The sequence below is a fragment of the Dunckerocampus dactyliophorus genome, chromosome 9 (assembly GCF_027744805.1).
Source record: "Dunckerocampus dactyliophorus isolate RoL2022-P2 chromosome 9, RoL_Ddac_1.1, whole genome shotgun sequence".
NCBI lineage: Eukaryota > Metazoa > Chordata > Actinopteri > Syngnathiformes > Syngnathidae > Dunckerocampus > Dunckerocampus dactyliophorus.
The window spans coordinates 26404445-26416495 of record NC_072827.1 but is presented as its reverse complement, the minus strand read 5'-3'; the positions used below and the strand labels follow the sequence as shown (position 1 = coordinate 26416495).

At 39.2% G+C, this 12051-nt stretch overlaps 1 long non-coding RNA gene across 1 annotated transcript in view; it reads left to right on the top strand.

Annotated features, from left to right (window-relative positions):
- Positions 1-11559, top strand: part of LOC129187987 (uncharacterized) — a 29757-nt gene extending 18198 nt beyond the window's left edge. The window contains exon 3 of the long non-coding RNA XR_008572502.1: positions 11365-11559. This is a non-coding gene — a long non-coding RNA (uncharacterized LOC129187987). The remainder of the gene's footprint in view (positions 1-11364) is intronic.
- Positions 11560-12051: the final 492 nt, after the last annotated feature.

Sequence of the window (12051 nt, the reverse complement as noted above, 5' to 3'; positions counted from 1 at the left end):
AGATTGCAATGAGGCTTTGTAACTTTCATTAACCACAGCCTAATGTCACTTTTTTTATAGTGCAATTGAACAACTTTTGCATCAGACAAAAACATGCTCCCTCTCAGGGTTACATCATTAAGGGATGGACTGAATAAGGACAGCGTTTTCTTTTTCAGAAAGTGCAAACATTAGCGTAATCCGACATGCCGGTGGGGCTTCATGTGTAAACTAACATGTCTTTAGCATCTCTAAAATCAAATATGTATGTCACCTAGTGTGCACCATGATGCCTCTGCAAAATGGTGTCCTCTGGAAAGGCCCAGGAGGGGAATCAAGGAATCTGTCAAATTAATACACACAGTGAAGATGCACAAAGTCCTAAAGTAAGGAGGACAGACGAGCATGGCTGCCGCTCTTAAAAGAGCATCTGTCTACTTTAACACTTATAAATATGATACTGCTTTTTACACACACTGAATTCTAATTAATGAATTGATGTATTTTGTCAGTGACAAAGCCAAATTGTTTAAAGGATGCCAGAAGCAATGTGCTGTGTAAATCTCCTGCTGTAAGGAAGGCGGCGTGCTAGGCTTTACATCACTCTGCATAAACCCTCAGCTAATGAGACAAGCATTTACAATTATTAGCATCATAGGTGTTGATCTACAGGCACATCGGAATTATTTGTGTTGGTGTAAAGATGTGATGTTTCTTTCGCTACTTGAATTAAGTGCGCGTATAGGATTTTGCTATGTGCTTTTGAAATTATACTTGATAAGAGCATATTGCACAGTGCTTTTATAGATAAAAAATAGTGTGTAATCTGCCATCACAGCTTGGGATATTCATACCAACCATGTGATGGCTTGCCTATTATCCCCTTTTAAGTGTTCAGAGTGTTTTCTGTTAACAAAACACTGCAGAAAGAATATGCTTTAAAAGCTTAGATTAAGCAGATGCATTCAATTATTTCATCTTCCCTGTAAAACTTTCCCAGTAAATTTCTTAAAATGGTAATTTGTCATCCTGTCACTTCATTTGTGACCCAAAATTCCACACCAGAGGCATCATCAAATAAATTAATCACTACCCAGGATCCATCTCTCCCTCGTGTGCGCTATTATACACAACTCTCTTGTGTTTCTCTTCATTTACATATATTTAATGGCCCGGTTGTGGTTGGTTTGCACCTTGCAACTTTTTCCATAAATATCTTAAATACGCAAAGGTAAAGGGACTGAGAAATTAAATGGGACTTTGATGCAGCACGAGGGAACACTATTTATTCCATTGTATTAATGTCACAAAATGGCGATGCGCAAACGGGCTGAAATTGACATCAGATCGTGTTTTATTCAAAACAGACACGAACAAAGTATTCAACGTTGTTTCCCCTTTTTATTCAATGTGTTCGCAGTATATTTTTATATGGTTAGAGCTTTAAATCACTGTAGTATGTGCGTCATGCAACGGCACACTTGCGGGTACCACTTTCAGGACAATCACCGACAATTCAGTTCCTCAGCATTCCCTTTGTGACGGTGACTTAAGTAAATCGAGTACCCGATTCACTTCCATGAGTGACTCATAAGAACTCGAGTCAGTAAAAGGAATTGAGTGTTCCATCACTGATTTACAGTGGGACTTAAGTGAAAACACCATTGAATTAAAAAAAATAACTCATAGCAAAACATGAAGGTGGTGTCTGTGTTGATCTCGCTGCCTTTTTTTCACTGACTGTAAAAGTAACCTTAAATGGTCATTTATCCCTTTCATTTGTCATTTAAAATCATTTGGAATTGTTTTATGAATGTAAAACTATAAATAATACTATGTTAAATGTTTTTAGAACTGTGTTAGTTAGCAAAGAACTACAGAGACAACTGCTGATGACATCATAGACAGGCAACGGAGCTGACGGTTTCCATATATTAGCAAAGACGTTTTGTGATAGAAATACATCAAGGAAACAATTGCACTCACGCAGTATTTCAATTACACAACAGATGCGTGACATATTGTATGCTGACCCCAAAATGTACGCAAACCGGGGCAAGATGTTGGTATAAATCTAGGTGTGAGGCGCAGCAACGTCGATGCGCAGATTTTTTTTTTTAGGATATGATGATTATTTCCACTCCATGGCTCCCTCTAGTGGTTTAAAATGCTATTTAATTTTTAATAAGAACTGATCTGTACTATAACGTTGTGTCTCATAATGTCAGCAAGGTTTGTACTGCATTCAATTCTGAACAGGAACATAGCACGGAGGCTAGCGCTCGTCTGGCTTGCCATGACAACAACATCTATGCTGTTCTTCTTATTACAAGCTATTTTAGCATTAACATGTTTTTGAAGCTGTTATTTTAAGCTCACATTACGGTATTGGTGTTACTTTAATTCTTAAATAATAGACAATTAGCTACACCTAGTTGTCGACACAGTTCAGTTTGATTGTATCTCATTATGGTGCACAGTACATTACCCACACTGACAGATTGCTGTGATGTGTTCCTCAGGGGAATTGTAATGCTAAGTGTGAAGCTATGACCAGACACAAGCACAACTTGGATATATCAAAATTACACATATCTCTAGAGCAATACATAACCAAAATGACACTACATCAGATAAGATATTTCAGAAAATAAACTTGATAATAAACACCATTGAAAGCATTTATTAAAACGCAAGTTGGTGTGAATTGAATTTTTTTGTGGCCGATAGGAAGCAGCCCAATTATGTCTATGAGTTGAGATCGTGTCATGTTTGCGTCCTCATTAGGGGTCCCTAACACCAGAAGACAAGTGAATGTGCTGGAAGTGTTACCAGAACAACAACAACAACGCTCGACGCCAAAGGATTCTCTCTCACCCAGCCACCTTGTGAGAACCTCACAGGCCGTTTCAAATGAAATTAGCATAATTAAGAATTAACATGCATTAATTGTCGTGCTTAATGCAAACTGGGGCCAAACGTGTCACTTACTGCAGAGGAACTGCTAAATGCTTTGCCACCTCCTGCTTATGGGGGTACTAGCACCCTGCATGTTAAGAATAGCTGCAATGTGCACAATGTATCAGTGGCAAGTGCTGTGTATGCACTCGCTGGACAAAACATTAGCTACACCTTCACAATTTAATGGCGATCGGATGCAAAATACATGGCTGTAAACTATGACAATAATAAACACACAGTAAATCTTCAAATTTTGTGGCTTCACTCTTTCACGTTTTTTCAAAAATATATTAATAAGCATGCTGTTTCAAATATGGCCTATTATTAGTCCCAAAATGCATATTTAATAGGGATGTGCAAGTACACCACCATTGTATCTGTATCTGTTCACCCATCGAAATGATCTGTACTCAGAGTGGGAGGGCCATAAACTGGAAGTGGACGTGGTTTAACCAGAAATATGTGGGGCTTAAATGGGTACATTACTTTAAGTCTGAAATTGACATGGATTGATCAGGAGTTGCTGTAATTATTGTTTATGATTCAGCTATATGTGTACTGTGTATGTGTAGTGATCTGTAAGACTTTATTATTTCATTATTTTTTAATGATCTGTGTGAAGCTGGTGATTCATGCAAACATCCAGTGATGGCAAACAGGGAAATAATCTGTCAGCCTTGTTCACTGTAGTTTTCTCAAAAGCACTGCGTTCAGTACTACGAGCAAAGTTTTCCAACTGAGTTTATATCACCTGCCAAATTAGAAGAACGCAGACAAAAAAAAAAAAACACCGGCAGTGATCGACGCAACACGAGTCATTTACAGCTGTGTCTTGTCAAATGCCCCGCATACGTAATGAAACAAGTTCACCGAGTAACTTTAAATATGAGCTGAGCTGAGGAAAACATAAAAAAAAAAAACGTCCGGAGTGGAGGCAGTGACCAACGCGACACAAGCTGTTTTCAACTCTGTCTTGTCAAATGTACGTAACGAAATAAGTCTACAACTACCTTAAAATATCATACAAACTGAAATAGAGAACGTGAGCTGGTGTCAAGCCAAGCAAGCAGAGAGTCACTGTCTGTATTGTGTTTGTGTGTGAAAGACTGAGAGGCATGGCTCCTCTCTCTGGCTGTAGCGAGTCTTTCTAGGGCGGGAGGTCGCTGTGTGTGACTGGCCAACCACAGAGGGTGAAGAGTGAATACATAAGTAGCCACCCAATGAGGATTTTCCTTCATCATGATTACGGATAATGACTAGCTGTACTCATTTCATGCTCGTACTCAGCAAAAATGCATTATCCGTAATGGATAGTCGTCCGAAACAAGTATCCGGCTCATGTCTAATATTTAAGCATATTTTACATATCTTTTGCCTAAATTTAGCATTTTCAAGCATAAAAATGGCTAGATGAGCTAAAATACAAATAAAAGGCATTCAGAAGACAAATTCAGACGTTTTGATGATGTGTAGCATTGCACACTGGTCACTAGGTGTCAGTAATGTTACTGTAAAAGTTAATCGCCTGAACGTTTTTTATTGGAGGATTGAATTATCTCACAAGAGGCACAATAATCCCAAATACGAGCTACTGTTGCAGCCGTACTCAACTCTGAACCCCCAAAGTCACTTCCTGCCCCCCGATATGCTCCCCTAGCACCTCTAGGACACATTTACAGCAACATACATGATCACGAGGCTTATTTACAGTATGTCTTAAATTGATCTTATTATGTCTACTATATTGGGTAATATAAGTGTAAAGGTGACAAAAGGGATGTTATTTCATGTCTATAGAGCTCTAATAATGTAAAAAAAAACATATTTAGAATGTCGTAAGCAGGTTTCTATACTAGTAACTATGCAAATATTCTATTTATAAATAAGGAATTCTATTTTGCTCAAATTCACTTATCAATTACGGGTAACCGCAATAAATGAGGGATTACTGTATTGTTAAATGACTACCTCTTAGGTCAAAACCTAATCCACCCTTACTGTCTTTGTAAAGTCACGTATGTATACTGCAGTGTATGAAATCAAGGGCATTGTCAGGAAGACTCTGAAAGAAGTTTTTAATATTGCCCAGTAGAGTTCTCAATGGTGGTAAAAAGCCGTGCAAATTGCTCCAACCAGTACACAACCTGGCAATAAAGTGTGACATTTCGAGAGAGCTACTGTACTTTATCACTAAGGGCGGTGGGTGATGCAAGAAAGATAATCTCACAACATCCAGTAGTGTCATTTGTTAGTATGGCTGAAGTTTCTGGCTCTTTTTTTAAATAAAATAAATCAAAAAGTGTGCCATATTTTGGGGCCATGTTTTATCTTTTCTGTGAGATAAATTCAGTGAGCAAATATAGAAGTGCTCAGTCCATCAAATTCATTCGAAAATATATGAACTTAACTGTAAATGAACATGTATTTTTTTTGTTATTGCTTCTGAATACTTGGCTTCTGTGTCCTGGTACATTTTGGGGAAAATAATCAGTAAACACATGCACGATGCACATGATTACAACTTCAATCAACTGGCAGAATCATCAGATGCATTTTACATATTAATGTAAACCGGCTGCTTGTGTGTTGTTGTCACATGGCGAAACATGGTTGCGTTTTGACTGGGGGATTCACGGGGAATCTAATGGGTTTTCATGAGAAGAAACTGATTACTAGGGGTGTCACGAGACACTCGGTTCACGAGACGAGACAATACACGAGATTGGGTCACAACGTCAACAAAGACGGTACACAAAGCCTTGGCGTTCTCTCCAAAAACTTACAAAATTTGCTATGTTTACACGTGATTACACAGAAAATTGGGCGACAGGCGTTCTTGCAGGATGTCTTACTGGTATGACGTCACAGCTCAAGGAGTACAGAACATAGGGGCTAAATTTAAAGTTTATTATCTTGAAATTTAACTGACTTACATCTATGAAATTTGTATGTAAAATAAAATGTGCTATTGCCTCACTTTATTCGTGTTGGATGGCCTTTAAGTTGAAAGCAACAAAAACAAGGAGGGAAAGATTATTAATTGTTTTTTTTTTTATTTAACTGCACCTAGGGACGCTAATGGGTTATTTGAAAAATTTTCATATTCCTTCATAGGTTTTTTTGTTTTTTTTTATAACCACCATTTCCCCCTAAAACCCAAATTCCTGTTCCTTTTTTTGTCTCCTCTTTTTTTTAATAAGACCATACCTTCCTGAAGCTCTCCAGGTTTTTTTTTTTTTTACATTAATCTACATTTCCTTTTCATTTTGAAATACATTTCCCCTATTAATTAAAAGTAAACCATATATTGTATGGTACATTATCCCCCTAACGGCCCCATGTGGAGATCATGAAGTGGAAAACTAATGGCGTCGACTTTAGCATTTGGGCTTTGCATGAGTCATTTACATATCTGGACAGAGATGTGGATGTATGCGCAAATAAGCAGAAATCTGTGTGTCCCATAACCCTCCCTAAGCCTCCTCCACCCCCCCTGCCTCAGTTTAGAGGGGGAAGTCAGAGAAGAAGTGTTGCCTCTCTCCCCTCAGCGAGAGAAGGTAATGAGATTCTGCACACCGGCAACCACGCCGAGGATGAGGAATCTTGATTATTAAGAAGAGGCATGTGGCAGTAAGAAAAATCTATTTGTTTGTTTTTTTTGCCTCAACGTATCACCCCAAGACACAAAGGTGACCCCCATGTTCCATTCATTAAATCCCGCCTCCTCTAATTTATCAAGGGAAACTATCACAGGTTCTGCTGAGCTAATCAGAAAGCGGCCAACTTGTTAGGTGCGCCTCCAAAAGGACACATCACAGGATTTGGATATCACTGCTGCTACGACTACCTTGAGTGGAGCCTAATTCGTGCTTGCTGTTGAAAAAAGAATGTGTTCAGGACATTAGCAGACTCTGTTGTGTTTGCTTTCATACAGGAAAGTTCAGGACAATCAAAGTGAATTATGACCTCCATTACAACACAACTGTAATTATTTCAAGGACATGGAAACGTGGCGTCTCAGCAAATATCACAGCAAATTTGAATTTTCCCAGCCCTCAAGACTAGTCACCTGTCAACCACGAATAAATGACTTTTTTTTTTAGGGGAAAGAGTAGTTGGGCCACAACAAATGCAATCTACTAATTTGACGATGCAGCACCCTTACCTCAAGATGCCGCTGTGTTTAAAAAGGCTTGTTAATTTGGCTTAAAGGAATTTTGCCATCATCCACAATCCTTATGTGAGACATGAACACATGCCTTTCATACAGAAAACAAATGACAAATGACAAAATGACAAAAGAAATGTTTAACATCACTTTTACCTTTATTGGAAACTCTTGTTGGAGTTTTCGATCGTTTGTGATCTGTTTTGTTAACACCTTAACTTTTAAATCTTTTTGCAACATTAGTTTCTTGATTTTGTCTTTCGTTGCTAGGATGGAACTTATTGCAAACACCGTAGTATTGTGTAAACTAAGTGTCATGAGATTTGATGTTGGGTGTGTAACATGGCTAAACAAACAAGCAATGATGGGAGAAGTTCATCCACATCTTTATGAATACCACCAGATTCAACATGCCAAAGGCCAATGATATTGCCAATATTGTACTGTAATGGAGACAATGTGAGACAACTGAAGCAAAATGTTGGCAAAGACTGAACTCCCAAACTGGATCATATCAAACTGGGGCAGTCAAAAACCAAGGTTCGACTGTACTTAAAAATTAATCAACAGCTGCACTGCTGGTTGAAGAAGTGCCATTTTATCTCAGTTGCTTTAAGACTCTTTTAGACTCCCTCTAAAACCTAATCATCAGGTTCAAAATGTAGAGGTAATAATGGACTCAGACTTGAACTTTAACAGCACATTAAATCAATAACATCAGCAGCTTTTTACCACCTGAAAAACATAGCCAAAATCAAGGGAATAGCGTCTGAGACAGATTTAGAGAGACTAATCCATGCCTTTGTCTCCAGCAGGCTGGACTACTGTAACGGCCTTCTCACTGGGCTCTCTAACCGAGCTGTAAAATAGCTGCAGTCCATCCAGAATGCTGCTGCTCGTGTCCTGACTACCAGCAAATACAACCATAGACTTTGAAACAGCCGTGCTTGTGTACAAGTCTTTTCATGGTCTTGTGCCAAAGTACATCTACGACATGTTAGAGCCATCTGAACCATCTCGGCCTCGGAGAACCTCAGGCGGGTGTCCAGAATCAGGACTAAACACGGTGAGGCTGCATATCATGTCAGTGATAACGATTGTGATTAGGGTTGGCCATCAAGTCTCAAGAATCGATGGGAACCGGGACTAACATTTCAATTCTATCGGGATCGTTGGAAGGTTTTTTTTTTTGATTCCTAGTTTCAATGCCCACTAGCCACGAGCACCAACAAAAAAGAAGCCGGAGAGCATAAGTGAAAAAGAAACAGCTTCATAAAAAGAGCGGTCGGCTCAGTGCAACATTTGCAACACAATGATATCATGCAAAGGAGGGTGCACAAACAACATGATTAATGTTCACACATTCATGGTGTAGACATAACACAGTACCTCGTCTTTAATGCGCTATGTCGGACTTCCTCTGAACAGCCAGAATCCAGGAAGTCCAACAATAAATGATGTCTGTCTCATGCCAATGTGACCCAGGGTTTCAGGATGCTAGCTGATGTGGAAGTTTGGTGTAAATAAAGGCTGAAAACTATAGCTATGGCTAGGCAAGCTTATTTGTTTGCACAGTCTGTCTCTGTTAGCAACAGTCAAGGGACCTTCTTAACTCAGACAACACACTTCCGGCCATTAAAATAAGGCCGCTTTGGGTTACATCCTGTTTAATTGTCTTAACAAAATAAGGGTGTCATAAAAATAGCTTACACATTACAACATTAAGGTAGCAAACACTGTATACTACTTTTCTAAAGTAATCTTCTTTTGTGAAAGTGCACTCCTGATTAAAAAGAAACTTCATAACATTTGTATTCAAGTTGAATGGTTTGATATTTATATACTAGTTGAAAATAGCCCTGTAAAAAATCCATAGTAAAGTTGATAAAATGTTCATATCATTGAATAATTCATGGAGAAGTTCAGACATTTCATCCAAAAACAGCTCTGGTTAGCGCCCTCATTTAAACCATGCAAACCTTTATGACGTCGGAATCGAGACTCGTTCAAATTCAAACGATGCCCAACCCTTGTGATGATTGGACAGCACATGATTTTGACATATCAATACATAATTAACTTAACATTTTGGAGTAATTTGGCCCCATAAGTAGCCTAGCTTCTTGCTTTGCAGCTGATTTGTGTTGGAAGCAAAACAGAAGGCAATCCAGACGCTTCCCACGCTAATTAACGTGTGTGAAGGCAGCAGACAAGGTGACAATCGTTATTGGATTTCCAAAGTTCCTGTACTTCATCAAATTTATCTATGTAGCAGAAATGCTGTGCATATTTTGCAAACAGCACATCAACAATGACTTTCACTGCAAATCATTTTCCACGGATGGCATTACAGTTAATATCAAAGCCACTCAAAAAAAAAAAAAAAGATATTCCTAGCAAGTTTTTGTGTCCTTCACCCCCCCCAATATCTAGGATTAAATTATCTATCAATAAAAGACCAAACATTATCTAACATTTATGTTATCATCACTATACCTCAATAATGTGACAACTGCAACCATGAATTTTCCATTTCACCTAACAATTTTAAAATATGCATAGAATGGAAGATCCTTGTAAAGATCTCTGCGGTTTTGGTTTCTCCTCTTCTCACATTCGTGGTCCTTCTTTTGGAATAAGTGCTATAAAAAAAAAACACAAAGAGCCAAAGAAAAAAACTAAGAGGCACAAGTTAAACCTGTGATCTTCTCTGAACTCTGAACTCAATTCTCATGATGTGTGTGCTGAGGTCTTGGATGACAGAATGCATGATGACAATTCAAACTTTGAGGTTCTCTGTGTATAAAAAAAAAGTTGGCTTTCTTATGAAAAGTCAAGCACACAAAGAAGTACAATCTGTACTAAAAGTTTGGTAATATTTCACAGTCAAGCTTGATTTTATAGCCACAAGAGGCACTTTGTACACATGGTGTGCTGTTTTTTTTTCTGTAAGATTGTAGGCATGTTGGTTAGTTTAGGCTACTTTCCTTCTCATTGCAGTACTTTTTGAATAAAACATACACAATTCTTGCATGAATGTGCTCTAACCACTTTGCAAAGGTTTTTGAATGTGGCTTCAGGTAAAAATGAAGTAATCTGAATAATTGTCCACCATACATCCCTAATCCTTTAATTAATCCTATTAATCATGAGAAGAAAGATGTAAATTAATGGTGCATTGTCCACAGTGAACATCTCAGTGCAGGCACATCTGATTGCAAACCTTTTACTCCTTGTAACATCCTCTGAGATTGAGATTAAGACTTTCCCCCTCAATTAATCTTTAAAACCGGACATTCCCCCCACATGGGAACCTCGGCAGGGGCGACACCGCAAGCCACCGTGTTCATTTTCATCCCCATGGGCAGTTATACTTCCAAATGAGTTTCCTGAAGTTAAAACATGTTCACACTTAATGAATTAAAACGCTGCATTTTAGCCATGAAAGTCTCTTTTGAGTTCCGAGAGCCAAAACTGCTGCCCAGGAAGACACTAGACCCTTTTTTTTGTCACGTATTAATTACACACTCTCTGTGTTGTGTTGTTTATGGCTTGGTGCGTGAGTAATGTGTGGGCAGTGATTTAGATAAGACAAATTATCACACAATAATACACTCTGATGACATTTCTTTATCTTTTCTTGTTTAGCCGATGACTTATCTCGTGTGTGCACTTCACTGGCATGTGGAAAACTGACATGAAAGACACTGGTGACATATTAGTATCTGACTTGTCTCAGAAATTAATCAAATTTATGCTTTCATTTTTGACAGACATGCATGCATTGTTATTCTCAGAATATCCAAATGTCGTGTAGGGAGCCTGATGTATATGCAGAAATGCTGCTGCTGTATTTTTTTGCCTCTTTCCCAATTGAGTTAATTAATGATATATGTGGAGTGTTGTTTCTCATTTTTGTAATGAATGCATCACTGTACTGTCACTGAGAGCATTTTGACAAATAGGTGGGTGGGAAGATATAAAAAACATACATTGGTGGCTGCCAAGGGGTTAGATTTTGAATTAATTGAGGGAAATGAATTCAGTAGTAATAGGGCCCGACAGCAGACTGTGGCAATTCTGATGGCAATGATTGATGCTTGACGCGCACACACGCAGACACACACATACAAGCTCATGACAAATAATGCTTGTTTAGCTCCTGGTGTATTTTACATCCAACTTGTGTGTTCATTAAAAGTAAAAGTGTGTAAATGATTTACATTTTGAGTTATGCATTCTTTGTCTGCTTCTAGATGTGCCCTACAGGACCAATGGTGTTGATTTTGTGAAAGCTAAGGCTGCTGGACGGCCACCTCCATCGCTGACCCGAAAGAGCGAATCAGACCCTATCACAGCTCTCGTCACGCCGCTGTAGGCCGAGCCGTGTGACAGTGGCGTAATGCTGATCAGATAGCTGTGTGGAGTCACTGCTTACATGTGTCACAACTGCCGTCCGTGATCATGTCAGAGTCATGCTGGGGTGCCAGAGCCGGGCTCAGAGCTCAGTGGACCCGGCTGGTTTGGTGGCTGACATTTTCCCCAGCATGACCGGGCACTGCATACGCTGCAGTCGCAGCAGCCGCACGGGCTAATACGCCTCTTCCGGGCCCCGCAGCATAGCGCTGGCGGCAGGAAGGGGTGGGGGGCGCAGGTACCGCCACTTCCTGTTAAGGTTACAGGACCTCCCGGTGAGTCACAAACAATCCCAGCGTGCTTCTGCTCTGATACCTTCGTTCATCTAAAGCCTAATGAATACAAACAGGCCTTGAGTGTGCATGATACATGGTGATAATAGTGTGAGAGATCATTACAACCAAGACAGCATGCAAAGAAATAAATATAATGGTAGCAGCAGCACTTACTTCCTGTGATTTTAATAAATTCATCAGGGTTGCTGCCGCTATGCTCTTATTTTATGCAACACTGTGCTGCCAATACAT